The following is an 18,984-nucleotide window of genomic DNA, read 5'->3' as shown; positions in this document are numbered from 1 at the left end:
AGCGCTGTGAATGCCAGTCTGCATCCCTTTGTAAACTTGCAAGTAGCTGTGCCATCCTAGAGCCACAAGAGCAAAGGCTCTTCTGAGAGCTCATGCCAGCAAGATCCACAGAATAAGTAAAAATTTGGATGGAGGAAGAAATATGATAATGAGATTTAGAAAGGGAAAGGAAGGTCGCGGTGGCTCAGAAAGCATCTGTGCTACTACAGAGTGAAACTAGTATATTTTGAAATGGAAGGAAGGAAGAAAGAAGTGTGAAGGTTATTGAGACGGCTAAGTTTATCTTGGCCCTGTGCAAATTTACTCAGGGTCAGACCCTTTTGTTGACTCAATGACACTCACACAATAGCCATAGGATGCTGTTGGGCTGGACTTTTCCTGAATTACCTGGGGGACTCAGTCACAGCAAAATTCACAGGGAACTTGAGTAACCTTTGTTGTTGTTAATGCAATCTGGCAACAAGATAGCACCATCCAACTAAAAGAAATCACCAATTTCATAGCAGCCCCACAGAAATAAATGTATATAACTCAGTCACACAGTTTGTCAAATACGTCCCTGTGAGACAAAATACTCAGCTGGTGTCTAAAATTCCCTCCAAGCGAAAATAAAGCTTCCCATGCAAGATCACTGTAGCAAACTGAGCCTTACTGTGCCAGCGGTAATATCAAAAACCCAGTGTCAACAAAGCAACATGACACTAAATCTACTGCTTGATAATGTGCCAGCAATCCAGTAAAGGAGTAAGAAAAGTTCTTAAGAATGAGGTTTACATTTCTGGTCCTACAAACATACTGCATACATACAGAAAGACAGACATGAAAGATGCATTAAAATTCCAAGACATGTGCCAGGTAACTGCATTGCCCCTTCGGGTTTCTTTTTGTTTGAGTTTACATGTACATGTTCAGGTGTGGAAATAATTTTTCATTGAGAAGGCCAGTATGTATGTGTATTCCAGACAGGGGCAAAATTAAGAAGTTTGTAGAGTTAATGAATTTTAGCAACAGCTCATTGCTTTCCCCAAAGCCCTATTTCATACAAACTCTGTACCTGTTGCCTATTTTTGAGAGTGTGCATAGGAAGAAAGATCTGTTTACTATTTGCCTGTATTAATGATTTTACTTGGGGAATAAGGCAATTAATTTTTCCATAACTTACAGTTCATTTTCAGCTGTATTAATTTTATTGTAAATTGAACAACAATTTACTCTCCTTTATCATCAGATTTGTGTTTTGTACCAATTCAATCTTCTTTGAAGAATTTTACCTTCAGATCTTTTGTATTTGAAAACGTCTTTTCTTCTTTGGAGTGTGAATCTTCGAAATTTAGAGCAATTATTTTTGTTTAGTTCTACCTTCTATTAAATCACTTCATATGTTGGAAAGAATTTCTAGACTATACGTTTTATCTAGGGGCATGCAAATTATAGTCTTTCTGTTATTGATATGGTGTGTGTGGTTGAGGCTGCTGCTATTTTGTCTTAAAGAGCAATGGAAAGGTTGTGAGCGATCTAAAATCCCAAATGTTTGGAAAGCCTTATTAGGACATACTGTTTAAACAAGAGCAATTCCAAACATCATGCCATTTTATCTCTGTAAGGCAAAGTTAGATTTGTACACTAAGGCCAAGTCCTGTTTATGTAGCTTTTTTCTCCCCACACTGCATGTGTCACAAACAGAAATGCCAGCATGCCAGCAATGTGCCACACTCTGGACAGGTAGCAGAACCACAGGGTGATGTGAGAGGTGTGGTCTTCTTCCCACCAAAAGCAGGTGCAAGCGTGGGTTTGGGTTCAGATGCTACCATACTTCTGAAAATAAGAGCATTCTCAGCTTTAGTTTTATTTATTCTGTTGACCCAAAGACAGCCCTTAGAAGGCAAGGGTTATTACCCGCAGTACCAGGGAGCTCAATTTTTATTTTTTTGTTATTTTCCTTTCTAGGGAGGATTTTGCTCTTCATGTTCTAATTCATCATTGCCTGCTGTCTCTCTCCTGAGCTCTGTCAACTGACTGCTGAGGACAACAGGCATGCTTTGTAGGGCAGAGGGCAGAGAAAGAAACGGGAAAGACAAAACCTTTATCTGGACTCCTCTTCGAAGGGAGCTGGAGACTGGAATGTTTTCTCCTTGAGGAGGCTGCAGCGCTGGCAGGAGCCAGACAGTGCACATACCTTGGCTGTAACCACAGGGAGACAGCCGGGAAGATAAGCTTTGCGACTGCCAGGTTCATTCAGTGCTGAGCCACACTACCGTCCCGGATCAGGCCGTGCTCTGGAGGCTACGCAACATTCAGCCTCAAATCAAAAGGTTTTCTCCACATAGGAAGTGTACTATCTGCCATGACACACTGCGAACTCAATATATGGCAGGAACAAAGGGCAAATATTTTGTTGATATTGTTTCCTTGTCAGGAAAGCCCAGTGGCCTGGAGGCCTCAGCAGTCTGACACATCCAGAAGGTGATGACCGATTGTTAACAATCCTGTGAGAGCCTTCTCTCGGCAGTTCTCAGAAGAAGAAGGGTTATGATGACGGAAAGGCACAGGATGTTACGGGATCCGTGTATAGCTTTGGACATGTGGGAAGTAGAGCGCGCGCAGCTTTCAGAGGATGCGTGGCTGTAAACAGGAAGTTTGGCAGGGCACGGCTGAGTCCTTGGGCTCCGTGTAGGACAGGAGAAAAGCCTGTTGGGATAGGTAGCTGTGGCCAGCATGGCACTGCTGTGGCACTGGCAGCACGCTCAGATTTCCTCAACATCCATCACTTCGCCTTGTCATTGCTAGTCTGTCAAGCCAGCTCATACACTGTTGCATTTTTAAGCCTTTGGAAAAGAGCAAGACATTCTGAAATCCAGGGCATGTTGGAGGCACTGTAATAGCAAATACAGACTTCCTTCAGATTTTCCACTCAGGAAAACACCCAAGTTACCAGTAAGTTGTTAAAACAGCATTATGCAGAATTACTGCCAGTATTTCATTGAACTACTTTTACTATTAGTGGAGTTAATTAGAGACCAAATCACTTCAGCCAGTCCCCAGTATAAAAAGTTTGACCAGCTGCAGGAAAATTGCATAAGGAAGGGGAAGGAAAGAGGTCCCTGGAGTGCTCTAGCAGGCCTGCTCAGAAACTGCTGGCAGTCCGCAAAACCAAAAAAAATCACTTGTCAAATAACTCTTGCATTTTAGCTGCACAGAGAAGAACAGATAGTACTCTCACCCAGGGCAGATTGAATCTTCTCAGTCCTGCTCCTCCCTCTTCCCGAAGAATCATGTTGCAAAAGCTTTTCCTCAAATTACTACAGTTCTGCTGGCATTAAGTTATATGAGTTTAACAGCTCAACAGAGGATCACGGGAACAGATAAGTGCTCCAGCACGTCCGCTATTGTATTTTCGGCACTCACTGTTGCCAAATGACCACTGAACAAAAGGCAGACTCCGAAAACAATGCTTATGCCACAATAGAGATGTGTAGAGGAAAACACATAAATTTAGGACTTTGCATTTTGATCATTTTTACCACAAAGACAACGCAAGTGCATGCTTCCCTAGGACTTAGCTAGCAGCACTCAAAAAGGAAATGTAAAGCTAGGTTTAGCATTTATCATCATAAAAATAATTTAAATTCAATGCATTCACTGTTATGCTGTGCATTTTAGCCCTTGAAGGAAAGCAGATAAAAGGGATCATTGTCCCCCAGCTGGACACTTATTTGTTACCACATCTGTCCTTTCATCTGCAGCTCCCATACTGCTGTCTGCCACAGAGCCTCCAAGGCAGAAGCTTGTACCCAGAGCCACTTCTGCCATTCAAACTTCTTATGCTTGATGTCCTGCAGTAGGATTGTCAAGAGACAATTCTGCAGTCTTATTTCACGCTTGTACTCCAAAAAAAGAGATAATATTTTTGTTTAGGAAAGGAAATAACATCCAAATTCAAAAGTGTATTTTTTTTTCAAGTAAAAAAAATTAGTTATTCACTATGATTTATGCACCTCTTACTATAGATTATGATTTTGCAAATAGGAAGACAGAGACAGGGAGCAGCAGACAACCTAGCAACCGGGAATAAGGACTAATAATATCCAGCTTGCTCTAAGAAGAAGCTGAGAAATGCATTGTCTTTTTCAGGGAAGAAGAATTTTGCAAAAGTAGAAGTCAGCAGGCAGTCTGTTTGGCCAGCTCTATTTTCTAAAAATTACCAGACAGAGAGGGGCATTCATCAGATTCTTTAAAAATTAAAATCCTCAAAAGGTTAACAAGGCAGGTAGGGGCACGTCCTGCAACACCAGTAACCCTCTCTACTGAACATTAAATCAGAATCCTTGTTACTGTCTTAAGCAAAGAGCCAGTAACCTTCATGCTAACTTTTTGGTATCATCTCCACCTCAGCATGTAGCTGGTTTAGGCCCTACCAGTATCTCATTACCTACAGATGGAAGAAGAAAGCAGCTTTTTGTCTACTGAGAAAGCCTATAAATCTCCCCTCTTTGATAGCTTCAAACACCTGGCACTGCTTACTACCCCTACGACTAGCCCAGAACTGCCTCTTGCTTGTTCTCTCCTACACTATAAAACTTTCCTGCTTTATCTCTCACCCCTCTCATAACCACTCCTTAATTGGTACCAGGCAGCTCCACCAGCATTTGAGGCTGACTCTTTCTGTCACAGGCTTTAATTCCTTCCTTGGTTTCCTTGACATTAATGTGCTATGGGTTTGAATATAACATTCCACAAGAACAAAAATGGGATGGAGGAATTTGGAAAAGACTTATGACACCCTCAAACAAAATGTTACCATCCCCTTTCTTTCTACTTCATTCCAGAATAATTTCTGTCCAGATAATGCAATGTAGCAGACAGAGTGGATTCAGAGTAAAGAGGCCTGCACCTTGTTCTTTGTTCTGCTGCTGGGCTGTATACAGCTGCCATTAAGTGAGAACAGAAGAGCTATTCAATATTTTACTCTGGCTTTACAGGAAAATCTGAGCAAAAATGCTGAAGAACTTATTGTAGGTATTACCTATAGCAGCAGTCTAGGAGCCGATTCCTACTAAGATCTGTGCTGCCTTAAAAAATTTGTGATATGAAGAACCAAAACAAAACCTGCAGGAGAACAGAGACCCCATGGTGCTGGGGCATGTTCCTTCCTGATACTAGTCACTTAAAAGTCAAACCTTCAGCTCAAAAATCTGGTGCCCTTGTCCACAGCCAATACAACTATGGAGAAGCAATGCCAAGTCCCCAGGAAAATGCTGCTATTCTAAAGTGGAAAATTAAGCTAAGAGAGCTGGAAAAAAATAGATAAGAAATTGTAGTGAAGTTTATTCTTTTAAGAGTTAGAAAGATTGGATGATAACAATTTATGCTGTTGGAGAAAAAAAACCAAGCCTTTTCTAGCAAAAGAAGTACCATTTAACTATTCAGTTTAAGAGTTTTGCATTGTGTCGCTGAGCTTATCACTGCAAATATCTATGGTAGAATTCACCTGAGCAAACATGGACGCATGTGAGCTGACCTGATCTAGGTTCCTTTTTTTAGGGAAGGATTCTAGAGCATAATTCAGCTCACTCAAAGTTGATGCCTGAAACTACTGAGATAAGTCTTCTACAGTCAGGTGAGTTTGATCTCATCCCCATTGTCAGGTGACACTGTCCTCTTTGGAACTTTCTTTTTCATATTTGAATCAAATGAACTGTGATTTTTATCTGTTCCCAATATAGATCACATTTCATATAATATTTTGGAGGAGCAGAGCATGTCCATAAAAAGTTAGCTTGTGACTTTCAGAACTCTTCCTATCACTTCTGTTATTGTTGACACCAATGTTAACATGAAGCAGACCTCATCAAAGAAGGCATACATCATATTCTCTTCTCTGCTTTTTGCTTCCATTTAACTGCTTCTTCTAGGGGAAAAAAAAAAGGGGAAACTTTGATCAACCAAAGCACTTATAAATAAAAGAATATTTTCATGTGAAGGGAATAAAAATCAGTAAAAACCAGTGGTCTTAGAACAATAAAATATTCTGAATTTAAATATCTTCATGAACAATGACAAAAAAGCCTAGGTTAAGAGGGGAAAGGATTAGTTGGATTGCCAAAACACAAAGGATTTATTTTGGATTTATAATGGGATCCAAATTAAATGGAGATATGATTTCTCATTAAAAAAAAAAAAAATTTTCAAATTCCACTTATATTTAAATCTATACATAGGTGCTTGAACTTTTCAGAAAAGTGTTTTTGGACTCCAGGCTTGTGGGTAAATGTACGCAGTCACAGGCTTTGTTCCTCCCTTTCAGCTTCCCTTTCCGTGTGAACTGAGTCAAATTCATTTTTGTGATCCACAGCTGATATGTTCAGGACAGAAGTTATTTCATTCACACCTATGCTGACCTTTCTCAGGTTCAACCTAACCACAAGTCCATTGGCATCCTTTTCCTGCTGTGTTCCACCTTGATTTGTTTTTATGGTGTTACAGTTAATTTTGGCCTTCTGAGACTAAAACGCTGCTCTCGTTGTGGTGGCTTTGACCTTGTTCAACAGTTATGAGAATGAACTCTTGAGTACAAGGTCTAGAAGATAAACATTATTATATGATATTTAAACCAATGTATATTTTAAAATCTTCAAAGAAAATGGTAAGAAAGACTGTTCCCAAGCAGTAAAACAAATAAACAATAACTTGGCTTCAAATCTTGGCTAAAGTGAGTGAAATACAAATATAATGGCAAATCTTCCTGTGGGCATGGAGAGGGCTGGCAGTGAGGTTGCCATAGTCCCCAACTGCTGCCAACTCATCAGCTGAGCACGCTATGATCTGCAGGCAGCACCGTGCTTTCCTTTCCATGCCAGACTCTCATTTCCTCCGGATGTGAGCAAGACTATAGAGTTACAATGTCCCTGAACCATGGGATTAAAAGCCACTGGTCGGCTGTTTTGTGGGGGAGATTTTTGGCTTTGGCTGAGTGGCATGGAACCATCTGCTGGAGAGACCACCTCTTTCTTTCCCACTGTGAATCTGTCATCGCAGCAATTAGATGAGACTCACAGGCTGGAACCTGCTCAGCATAGAAATATCGGGCTGCTGGGAAGTCACTAGCTAGCGCGGATGCTTGTTCTTGCAATGTATTTTGTCTTTGGTCTTAAGGCAACCACATCTGTCGTCCCTCTTAGGCATACTGCAAAACTGGATTTTCCCTTGGATTTAGTGGGAACAGGGTGGGAGATGTGTGGTGAGGCAGTGGTGATTTTTAGCTTTTTTAAAAACTTGATTATATTTTGCAAGAAGTTGTGGAAATTCTTTGGGTAGGTTTTTTTTGTTTGTTTCTTTTTTTCTTATATTTTTTTTAACTAATGCTTTCAAATCCTTGAACTTTGTTATTTTGTATAAAATCAGATAAAGACAAAAATAATATAGTGGTTCACCTCACATGCCATTTTCCAGGATGAGAAACAGACCCATGCTAAAAAAAAAAAAAGTGCAGATTTAAAGGAGGAACAAAGAAAAATAATAATAATAACAATAAAAACAGAAAAAATTGATTTAAAACAGGTAACCTGATGCTGAAGAAATAATGTTCTTCAGGTATATTTTGGCAAAATTTATGTCTTTATGTCTTTGTGTCTTTCTGTGTATTTAGCCAACACCCTTAGCAAGAATTTCATTGGGTAGCCTTGATGATCACCAAATGTGTTAAGAGACCTTTTGCGTCTGGGCTGGAGCACAGTTTCAGTGCACTGTAGCACCTTGCATATGCCTCCGTCTCCTGGCTGACTGTGCTAAGAGGGATGAAGCCAAGGATCTCCAAATTTGCTGGCAGGACATCTCCTACATGTTTTACTTACTGTCACACTCTGCTCCAGCCACCTAGATATCTTACATAGCAGTGCAAAAGGAGGGATGGAGGGAATCCTACTCTCCTGGCCAGTTGGCTCACAGGTTGTATGGTTCAAGTTGCGCATTACTTTAGAGGTGGCTAAAGAAGGAGTCCAGTGGTTTCTATTAAAGCCTGAGGTTATAACTACAGTCAGTCTTCAGGGTTAATTGATTCCATAGAAAGTTCTGGGCCTCCTCACTGATCAGAGACCAAATGGCACAACATGAAAAAAAATGGCATCATGCATCTTAAATTATAATTCATTCTGAAATGACAATTGCTATTTAACAAAACCATTTCCCTCTGTATGCAGTTAAAGGAAGCTGGATTTATGTGTTCTTACATAACCTTCATTAATGAATCCCAGACATTTCTACCAAAAAGCCTGATGTTTCAAAAAGAAGCAAAATATAAAGGGAATTTTGCTCACCAGTGATATAGCAGCTGCTCACCTAGATTGCAGAGCATCACTGATCTCTAAACTAAAGCTTGCCTAGTATTTAAGCATGCTGATAAGCATACAGCAACATTTCCTTATAATTGCTTACAATACAGATATATTTTAAATACATTTCCAAAGATGTTCTGTGTCATATATAATGTTTACATTGTTGTTAATAAAGGGTTCCCAGAAGACATAATTTGTAGAGGAAAAAAAGACAAGGATGTGAACATTGCCTTTTCTGTGATTAAATATTTTATATTTTTGTTAAAAAGCAAACCCTGATAATAGAATTTTCTGCCTTAGTATGTACTGCATAGTTTAGCATGAACAAATGTTGGAAAATCCCTAATTAAAATTTCAAACAATGGACTTTTTCCAGGTGCTTGTAACTGAAGTTGGGGAAAACTCCCCCCAGTACCAGCAAGGAGGAGAGGGCATCACTGCTTACAGTTAAAGAATCTGTATTGCTGAGAAATTCATTCATCCTAGAATGTAACCAGCTGTACAACTGTTCTGTCCTACAGAAAGAACAGTCTCTTCTGTTCTGGGATCTTTTCATACGTGTACATAAAGGAGAACTTTATCATTAAAAACACGCAGCTTAAAAGATATATTTGTTTTTCATAAACACAGAAAAAAATATGTAAATAGCCTTATTATTTAGAACACTATAAGTAATGTGAAGTATTAAAACAACAGCCTACAGCATCATAAATAACAGTTTGTTTTCTTTCTGAAATAAAGGAATTTGGACTTTAAGCCAAATTTCATGAGCATAAATAACATTAATGCTTCATCAGGGTAATTCATCAGTATATACTTAATAGACTGAGTGAAATGAAAAAACATGGAAAACAAGAAATATTTTAAAAACTTGACAGTATTATAAGGTACATTTTAAAAAGGGAGTCACCTGTTTTGCAGACCAAACTAAAATGAGCACCTAAATCTCATCTACTTAGTCCTGCTACTGAGAAATAAACGCACAGGAAAAAATTGTTATCTGCAGTAATTGAGGAGGACAAGCAAAAAGTGAAGGCATCTGACCTCAGATGAACTGGAAATACAAAAACTGTGTAGTCTTATGAAATGCTGAGCACTTCCAGGGTCCAACAAAACCCTGCCTTTCATTTTATGCATGTGACTAGCCTCTATCAATGAAGGACAGGCATATTAACTGCTCTGTGTAGCATGCAGTTCCCCACTCTGCAGTGCACTGCTTATTTGCTGATTAAGTGGCTGCTTCTTTCCTTGATCCTCTGCTGCAGCTGTGGGAGAGAGCAAATGAAAGAAAATCTCATTGCCTTTCACTCTGGTATGGTTGGTCCTGGTAATTCATGCCTTTTGAGGAGTATGTCCCAGGGTCACAGGCTGTCCTTTAGTAAGCTTTTGTTCCCTGCATTCACAATATTTACTTGAAGTTGACAAGTATGTCCTTCCAGCAGAATGTTAGTGATGTGGGAGTCACACAGTATAAAGTGTGCTCAGTAATTTAAGCCAGCCCTGTTCAAGGTTTTGAAAAGATGTATGAAGACTTGCATTCGACCCATTTGTCAGTGGGGCACAAGGGAAGAGAAAGAATGCAGACTTGTGTGCTCCTTGTGGTTTGCATCATTGGTTAGATGGGCCACTGTGATTTGAAACAGCTGAAAAAGTGATCTGAGTACTGCAGAAGTCCTTGATTGGAGTGCTTCAGTCTTCAGATGACTTTTGTCAGCAGTCCTATATCAAAGCTAGGTGGTGCAGGGCAGAGAAGGAAGCCCAGGATACAGCAAACACAGAAGTAGGGCTCCAAACTTCAGCTGACCACACTGATAGGTATCTTGAGATTTTTAGTCTTCTCATGTGGGCAGTTTTCAAAAATTGATACAGAGAAATAGGTACTTTTCTGCCTGTGGAAATTCTTCATGCTGAGTTGTAAGAAGTTCCGTGAACCATTTAGCTATTAAAGGTAAGCCTGAAATGAAGAGTTTTCCTGGATCAGGGAAAATAATGAGATGTTAGCTAAGCTAGTGTCGGCTTTGTGGCATTTCTATTTAAAGTGTAGCACAGTACGGAGTACTGGCTCTGCCAGCTTAAACAGAAGGACTGGAAAAAATGAAGCAGGTTTCCATCCATTCCTTAGCTTTCTTTGTCCTTTGCAGCACATGTGCAACCCTCTGCATCTAAACTGCAGATCCAGGAAATCCCAGAGCAGTCATCAAATGCGAGGGATCCATATTTCCCTCATAGCTAGCTGTGGGAAATGATGTGATGTAGGTCTTAATGCTTATAACAAAGGGATTCAGACAAACCAATCTGAAGTGATAATAAAAATGGAAGCTACATCTGCAGAGCAAATGCATGGAACTCTTCAAGAAGCATATGGCTTGCTATGATGAATAAAGTCTCAGAGAAACTCACAGAAAGGCAACTGTTTGTGTAGCATGAAGTCTACCTTCTTTTCTAAGTAGAAAAGTGAATATCTTTGCTTTCCTAACCCATCGCTTTGTTGTAATAACTAGTCTCAATAAAATGTGTATCTGAAAGCTGTCATTTTCCTGTGTTTGGCAGTGAGGAATTCAGCTGTGACTTAGATATGGCTGCAGTTATTTCTTTTCTCTCAAACTGTATTTGTTTTAGCCAAATGGAAAACCACTCTCTGTCTGGTTTGCCGAGGCAGCTGCTCCCTCATGATTGATGGTGCTCAGCTTTCATGTTTGCATACCTGTGGCTGATGCCTCACATCTTGCTTGACATCAAAGGGAGGCAGCCTTGTACCGGCATCTCAATTCAAGGATTATGTTTTCCGTGCTTGGCTGGGCCAGGCACGCTGCACTTGCAGAATTCCTTTCCTGTAGCTGTGTGCGTGCTGAGCTGGTGACCCCATCTTGCCACTCACATCACTCCACATGGAGAAGGTTGCCTAATGTTGGGTGGTATCTTCTGCTTTCAACTGCTGATGTCCACAAGATAAGGTCTGGCGCATGACAGTTTGTTATTTTCACTAAGCCTATAATCATGTGTAATTTGTTTTTAAGAGGTGAGAAGATATGAGAGTGAAGACCTGAGGTCTGTTGAAAGATATAGGCCACGCTGCAGTAACAGAGCTTGTCAAAACCTGTGCAATCAGACTGTACTTTTATATGAAGTGAATTGTGCATTAGTTGTGCAGCCAGATGCTGAGGAGAGATTTCCAGGAAATTTCAAGATTTTTCTATTTAAATTATGGTAACATCTCAGGCCCCAGCCATGGTTGAAGCCTCATAATGAAATGATGAAAACATGCATAGAGTCTCTGCAATGAAAAAAGCCTAACAACTAAGTGCCACAAAGAAAATATGGAAGAAAGGAGATGTTGCTCCCATGCTCACTTGCTATTTTAGGAAAATAGGATTGGAAGGGGCCAGCTCAGTTGCTAAGCTCAGTGCACCATAGCCATGGGCAGCCAGGTATCTAGACGCCTACAGACCATCTGCTTCACAGAAGTAAAACATTGTGGTTCAGCACAAGACTTGTGTGCCCTTGTCTTTAGTGTGAGACCTCTGATCCAGCAAAGAGATTTAGGATAATCTTGCCTTAAATTTCAGGGGAAAAAAATCTCTACCTAATGTTCTGCCTACTGAACAGATCAGTAACTCCCTTCTCTTTTCTAGGCTGACTGCCCATGTGGCTACCTCCACTCAGAGATGGTAGTGATCAGGATGGTACCCTGTGAATGAAGAATGCCTCCAGCACCTTGCCTCCCTGATCTCTGCGTGCTTCTTAGACTTAAGAGGTTTGAGTCCCTAGTATGAGATACTAAGGGAGTGACTGTAGGAAAAGACAATGAGACTTTCTGTGTGAAATTAGTGCTTGTATCTCCAAGACAAGTCAGATCAACGTGAAACCAGACAAGCAGTATTTCTCAGCTCAGGACATTCAGAGAGGAAAGGGAGATTCTGCTCTGCAGAATAGATTTGATTTTTTCAGCAACGGTCTGATGCATGATACACAATCTGGAAAGAAAACTGTAGTGGAGAAAGATAAACCAAAGACTTTCCGTTCTTCAGATGATAAATCCTTATAAATTCTGCTTTACTACAGCACTGAAACATGCATCCAACTCCATCAGGAGGTGAAATTTCGATTCTATATCTCTCTTGGCTCCTACTGGCTCTCTGAAACATCTCAGTTCCCAGATATGGCTGTTGAGTATTCTAGTGCAAAAAACTAATTCCTTCCAGTAAAAAAGATGTCACATAGCCACCTAACAGAGAAATATTTTTTTCAGTGTAATTAATTCCACTCCTGGAGCCGAGAGTCTGCCTAATAGGTTTTGCTATACTGTTACTGTGCCCTAACTCCGTTTATGAAAGGCTTGTCTCTGCAATTCAGTGATTTGACCAGAAGATATTATTAGGAGAAAGCAGGAATTTTGTGAGGGAATACCAGCCTAGTGCTTTAATCACAGTATCACTTTTCCTTGAAAAAACATCCTGAAATCCTGATCAAATTAAGACCTACTTCATTTTAAAATCTCCAGAAACTTTTCAGCATATAATTTATACAGGCAATATAAAAAACTTGCTGTGTTTCTATATAGGAGTTCTAATATGTATTTATGGCATACATTTGATAGTACATTCACAACCAAAGAAGCTTGGATAGCATTGCTGTGTCTCATAATCTATGATAATATAATTAGGAAATCAGTGATCCGTGGATAAATGCGTGACCTTTCTATTTCCTCTGCTACTAGAGATTCACAATATCAGGTTTTGGCTAGGAAATCAATGAGGTTTGCATAGTTGTAAGTGGGAAGATTTTGGCCTAGATTATATTTTTTTCTGTAATCTGATATTTTTGGTTGAAACTTTCAGGATGCAAAAAATACATCCTTTGAGAATGGAAGCCTCTCTACTCTTGTTCATGTCTTCAAATCTAGCCCAGGCTACCACTGATTAAAAATCATGAATATCTTTTGATATCTGTTGAACTTTATGAGAAGGAAACAGATTACATCAACAGAATTCCAGGTGGAGAGAGCTCTCAAAGCTGAATATTGCAGCAACCTCGAGGTCAACTGCCACAAAAGTCAGATCTGCCCACTCTCTCGTGAGTGTGTGATCCTAAAGGGTTATGCTCATAACAATGTTCACTTGCCCTCTTGATGCCCTTACTGGACTTCTGAGAGAAATATTTCTGGTTTCCAAGCCTCTTTTCATAAACATAAACTCCACTTTACATTTTGTAAAAATACAGAAAAAAAACATATTCTGAGAAACCACAAAGAGAAACCCAGAGAGCATGATACCAGAAGAGAAAACATAGCATCTCCACATGAATATTGGTCTTGGCAGTGCAGCACAGTATCACTGATCTTGTTAAAATATCTACATTTACTACTCCTTCAGTATAGTTACCTGCAGGGGAGGAGAGAGACAGGATAAGAAGTTCCTGGCATGGTTCACAAGGACAACCTGTCATCAGTACTGTAATAGAGAAGGGCAAAAGTCTTAAAATTTGGAACATCTGATGTATTTTATCTCTCTATAAGCTAGGAAAGAAGTCCAAGCAAATCATGACATCTGCCTTCCTGTACAATGGAGGGAAAGCAAGCATTTGCAGATTGTGGTTCATTCTGTTCATTATAATATGAATTATTGTTATCTATCGTTATCTATCTCTTTAGCCTAGATGGCTAATGCAGCCTGATTGGCCAGTTTTTAAATAACTGAAGTCTGACAAGAGGAATTCTACTGTGAATGACTGTAGAGTTCACATTTCTTCACATCAGTGGCACTTAGCAATCAAACTAACTTGATAAAGTAGGTGCAATTGTACAATAAGCAGTTTAGCATAGCAAAATGCGTGTTCATTCATCCACGAACAGCATATATAGCCATATTTATAAAAAAAGGGGATTACATTCTGGAAAGCAGTGATGCTGACATGGATTTCATGTTCCTTGGTATGTAATGTTAAACATAGTTCCTGGAGAGACAGCAACACTTAGAAGATAAACATCAATCTTGGATGTATAAACAAATGAATACATTGAAAAAGTTGCCAATAAAACTCTCTTAATAAAGTATTACTGAGACCGCTATTGCAATCTGTTTCCAACGCTTACTGAAAAACAGTAAAAAATTAGTTACTCTTACTTCAAAAAAGAAGTTCAAAATAGAGAAAGGAAAGAGGGATGCTTATAGAGAAACAAATGTAGTTCTGTAAGACTGTCATTATTTTAAGTTACCCAGAAGAAAAGATTACTTCCTCAGCTTCACTGAGAAACAAGGTGGAAGATTAAACAGTGGGAGAATGCAAAATTAAACTCAGCAACAGCATAACATTTTTGTCAGATTAATTAGCCACTGTTTATTTTTGAATATTATTGGAGATGTGGCAGACTCCTTGTTTCTTGTTTTCCTTAGGAGAGAGCTCTTAATGTGGCTGAAATGTTATGAAGCACGAAGATCAGGTCACTTTAAAATAGTGGGGAGATATTTCCATTTTGTACTCAGTATGTATTAAGAAACGAGATTTACATCAAACTGGACCTAAATTTCTGAAAAACTTCAATGGTTAAAGGCTTATTTCAGGCTGCCCAAAGTCTTCTCATCCGTACACACTGAGTTCTGAAATTCCAGCAGAAACATACTCATTGGAGATTTTTACTGTTTGCAAAGTGTGCTTTAGTGCCACGGCATTCAGAAATCCTGTTGCTCAGCTGCAGAGCAAGCAGGTGCCAAACAGCATTCCTCCTATTCCCATTCTGCAACATCATCTAGACTTGTGTCTTGAAAAGAGTGCACATCTGGAGGAAGTGTCCTTTCCTGCAGAACTGAAACATCTTGTTTTAACATCAAGGAACAAATAATTCCATGTATGACATGTATATATACATCTATATATACACATAGATGTGTGCATGTCTGTGTACGTGTTAGTAGTTCCTTCCAGCAAAGATAAGGGAGTATGCATTACTTTCCGTCCTTGCATATTCTTCAATAAACTGAAGTAATGGCACTGTAGAGTATATGTAGTTTCACTACAGTAATCTATTCACAATGGCTTGGAGTAAAGGTTAAAAAACAGAGAAAGGGAACAAGCATTTAATTCAGTTACTATGCTCCTTTTTCGTTCAACTTTTCTAAGATCCTTTTCAACAAGATAGCTTTATTAGGTCCCTCCTTTTGTAAATCTGTGCAGGAATTGGCTGTCTGAATTCCTATCATACAATCATATTTTGTATAGTGTTTCTTAATAATTCCTTGAAGTTTAAAAAAGATCATTAGTTTTTTTTCTTTTTCTGCCAAAATCCATCACCTACATAAAATACTGTCTTCTAAATAAAACACATATCTGCTCCTACCCTTGAACTAAGTAAGTGAGGAGTAAGGAGAAGATATTTAGAACAACCCAGATGAAATATAAATGCTGAATTCACTTGCAAGAAAAAAAGAAAAAGAGAAGAGTTGTTTTAAGGGCATGGTTCAATTCTCACAGGTACCAGTCAAATTTGTTTTTAAGACTTCGAGATACAGTCCACAGATAAAAATTCCATGAAGTTTATGAGGTATTTTTTCTCCCTCATGGTAATAAGTTCCTTTCTGGTTTATATCCAAAATTAACCCCTCCAACAAGAATAGTTCAACATGAGAACTGTGAAGGTTGCTGACATAAATCCTCTCTGTTAGGAAGGCACACACACTCAATGGACATCTGAAGCAGACACACGGGCAGTTATCATGCATCTCAGCTTTCCATGCACTGTGTCAGCTTTTGTTACAAACATGATTAGCTAACAAAATGATTTATCCAGTAAAACAAGTAGAACATGCTGAGTGATTGGAGTGATACGAAATGGGAGAAGTGCCTTTTTTTACTTTTTTAATTTTTTTCCTGCTAGCAGTAATTTCAGGTGTAAAATGCTCTCTTTAATTGTTTTCTTTAATCTGACAAAAAAAAAAAAGTTACAGCGTGTATTTTTCCCCATAGCTACTATTCTGCTTGCTAGTTATCAGTTCCTTTATTAACAACCAAGGACACCTAAGGCAAACACATCACACCCACAGTGTCACTGGCACTCACTTGGACAAACAGTATATTTGAAGCACAATGCATAGTTCCTTCTATTAATCTGAACAAAAATCCATCCCATCCTGAAGTAGACTTTTGTGCACTTAGAAGTGAGGAGATTAATTTTCTGGACATTTACTTACAGTTTCAGGATGATGGCAAGCATTATAGTTCATGTACTTACATGTTAAAGAAATCATTAAACAAGGAGCTCTCAGCCAGTTTCTCCAACTGAGGAAAGCTGATAGAAGTCCTTTGCTGTCAAAGCATTGTCACAGACAGGAACGTAATCTTTGATTTCTAAAAAGTATTTTTGATGAAAATACCTTTGGAGTTACAGTTGTTCTTTGTCAGGAAAGCAAAAAATGAGTATGGTAAAATGTATCTGAATTTAATAAGAATTTCCCAGTACTTGTGCCAGTGACTTTAACTTGCTTGCAAGATTTTGTAAAGCTTAAGAACCTAAACATAGTTATTGTTATGATTCTTACTGTTTCCTGTTTAAGGACAAGACAAGAAGTGGAAATTGTTCAAAAATAACTTCTTGGAAGTTGTTTCCATACCAGACTGAATGTGTTTTTACAATATTTTCAGCCCTATTTTCCATATCAACATGTTCTCATAAACAGTGCTTGAGCAGTATGCTGCTGATTAGAATCACACCAATCTTGTAAATCTTAGGTCCACCCACAAATGCTAAGTTATTGTTGAACTCAAAAGTGGTACTTGCAAGTTAAAAGCAAGTGATGAGCTCTAGTATTGCATGGTGTTATGGTATGTCTATGGTGGCAACACTTCAGTGCTACCCATGTGCCAGCCTTAGTCCTACAGTTTTCTGCATGTGATGGTGCACAATACTTCTGCGGACCTGACCAAGGCTAACTTTATCACAGTTTTCTCTGTCCTTAAATGTTCTTCCTTTCTTCACTTTATTCTCAGTCATTTTCCTGCCTCCCCCACACACATTTGGGTTTTGTGTTTCATGGCTGTTGTTTCATGGTCTTTGTGGCAAAACCCAAGTCTGGCAGCTGTCTTAATATTCAACCAGCTTGTTTTCTTTATAGAGCTCGGAGTGGGGGTGGAATCCTAACACAACCTAGATGTCTGAAATTAAATCTTTTGGCAGACTGACTTTATTCAACGTTTGTTTGTTCAGTTCTGATGCTCAACCAGGCATAATAATCACTAAGGTGACTTTGGAGGATTAAAGTCTTAAGGGCCAGTGGATTAGTATGTTCAATCCTATATCTTTCAACTGTCAGAAAGAAAAGGCGTTGCTTCAGGAGTAGAATTTATTTTGTATGTATCTGCATTCATAGAGCCCAATTTGTCAAAGAAGTGAGCAACTCCCAAGAATTAGCAAATTTATCTTCCAAACTGCCTGGAGAAGCAGAGAGGGATTACCTCCATTTTACAGATGTGGAAGCAAAGCACAGATGGATTAAATGACTTGCTTCAGGTCATTTACAGGGCACTTCAGGCTGCAGGAGCACTTGCTTATTCGGGTCAGGGGCAAAAAGAAAGTGGTTCTGTGAGCTTCTTTGCTTCTTTTTCCCTGATGCGGAAAACATCTTAATTGGGCTTTTGCCTGCAGAAAGTTTTGGGAAGGTTTTGGTGAACTGCAGAGACCCCAGTGTCTCCCGCAAGTTCTTTGCCACAAGGTGTTGATGTCAGCCATTAAAAGCACCAGAGAAAGACCTTGGCTCGATGCCTGGAATGTAAAGGAGTACATTTTGGCTGAGTGAGGTGAACTGGGCAATCCACCAAAAGGTTTTGATTACTAGTCTGGCCTACAAGTCTTCTTCAGATAGACCTGTTAAGAGAAGAAATGCCATGTAGTTACTATACACCAAAGTCATGGGAAAAATTAAGTGAGAGGAGTATGTCTCAGCTTTTGTGTCTGTGATATGTGCATCATACCAAATATTTTAATGCTGGGAATAGAGGGGCCATACTGAAGTGCTGGTTTAAAATGCAGCTTATTCATCCAACTATTCTTATTTTCAATGACAGTCAAAATGATTTCCTTCCCACTTCAGTAAATGTTGAGAAAACTAACGGGACTGGTGGAGCCTTCAGAGTTCAGGAATCTGTTTTCTATCTTGTCATTGGCTTGCTGTTCTTGGAGGTGGTTTAGATTATTACCCCAAATATTTGGCAGATCTGGAATCTTCTTCTGGAAGTGAAAAGTGGGAGATGTACCAAATATACCTGCTGCAGATAGTTGCAAATGCTTTCTCTGTATACTCAGTGCCCACTATAAATGAGATACTCTGTATTACAAGGAAAAAAAAAAAAAAGGAAAGGAAAAAAAAAGAAAAAAAAAACAGAAGAAAAGAGTGCTATTGGCTATTTCATGACATTTTTTCACCAGAGACTCCTTTGCAGATAGACATATCCAGTCCAGCTAATGTAGCATTTCTTCTGTTTTTCTATGTGACTGCCAAAAAGGAAACCATATCATCTTCATCTGGAAGCCAAAGTCTTGGGAAAGTCTCACTGTAGTATTCAGTTAGAGCTTGCAAATATGTAACATGTTGCTGATGTTGTTCTTTTCCAAGGGTATCCTGGTAACTTCAATGGAAGACAAAAGTTCCATTTCAGTTCCTACAAG

The 18,984-nt window shown here is 39.2% G+C and overlaps 1 long non-coding RNA gene across 1 annotated transcript in view; it reads right to left on the bottom strand.

The window, feature by feature from the left end:
* The window catches only part of LOC110395252, a 34,862-nt gene extending 18,075 nt beyond the window's left edge, over window positions 1–16,787 (bottom strand). Inside the window, exons 1-2 of the long non-coding RNA XR_002436261.1 lie at window positions 16,555–16,787; window positions 13,712–13,780 (exon numbers count right to left, since the gene is read on the bottom strand). This is a non-coding gene — a long non-coding RNA (uncharacterized LOC110395252). The remainder of the gene's footprint in view (window positions 1–13,711; window positions 13,781–16,554) is intronic.

Source organism: Numida meleagris, chromosome 3 (assembly GCF_002078875.1).
Source record: "Numida meleagris isolate 19003 breed g44 Domestic line chromosome 3, NumMel1.0, whole genome shotgun sequence".
In the NCBI taxonomy this organism is placed as follows: domain Eukaryota; kingdom Metazoa; phylum Chordata; class Aves; order Galliformes; family Numididae; genus Numida; species Numida meleagris.
The sequence above is the reverse complement of the archived record's forward strand: the minus strand, read 5'-3'. Positions and strand labels throughout refer to the sequence as shown.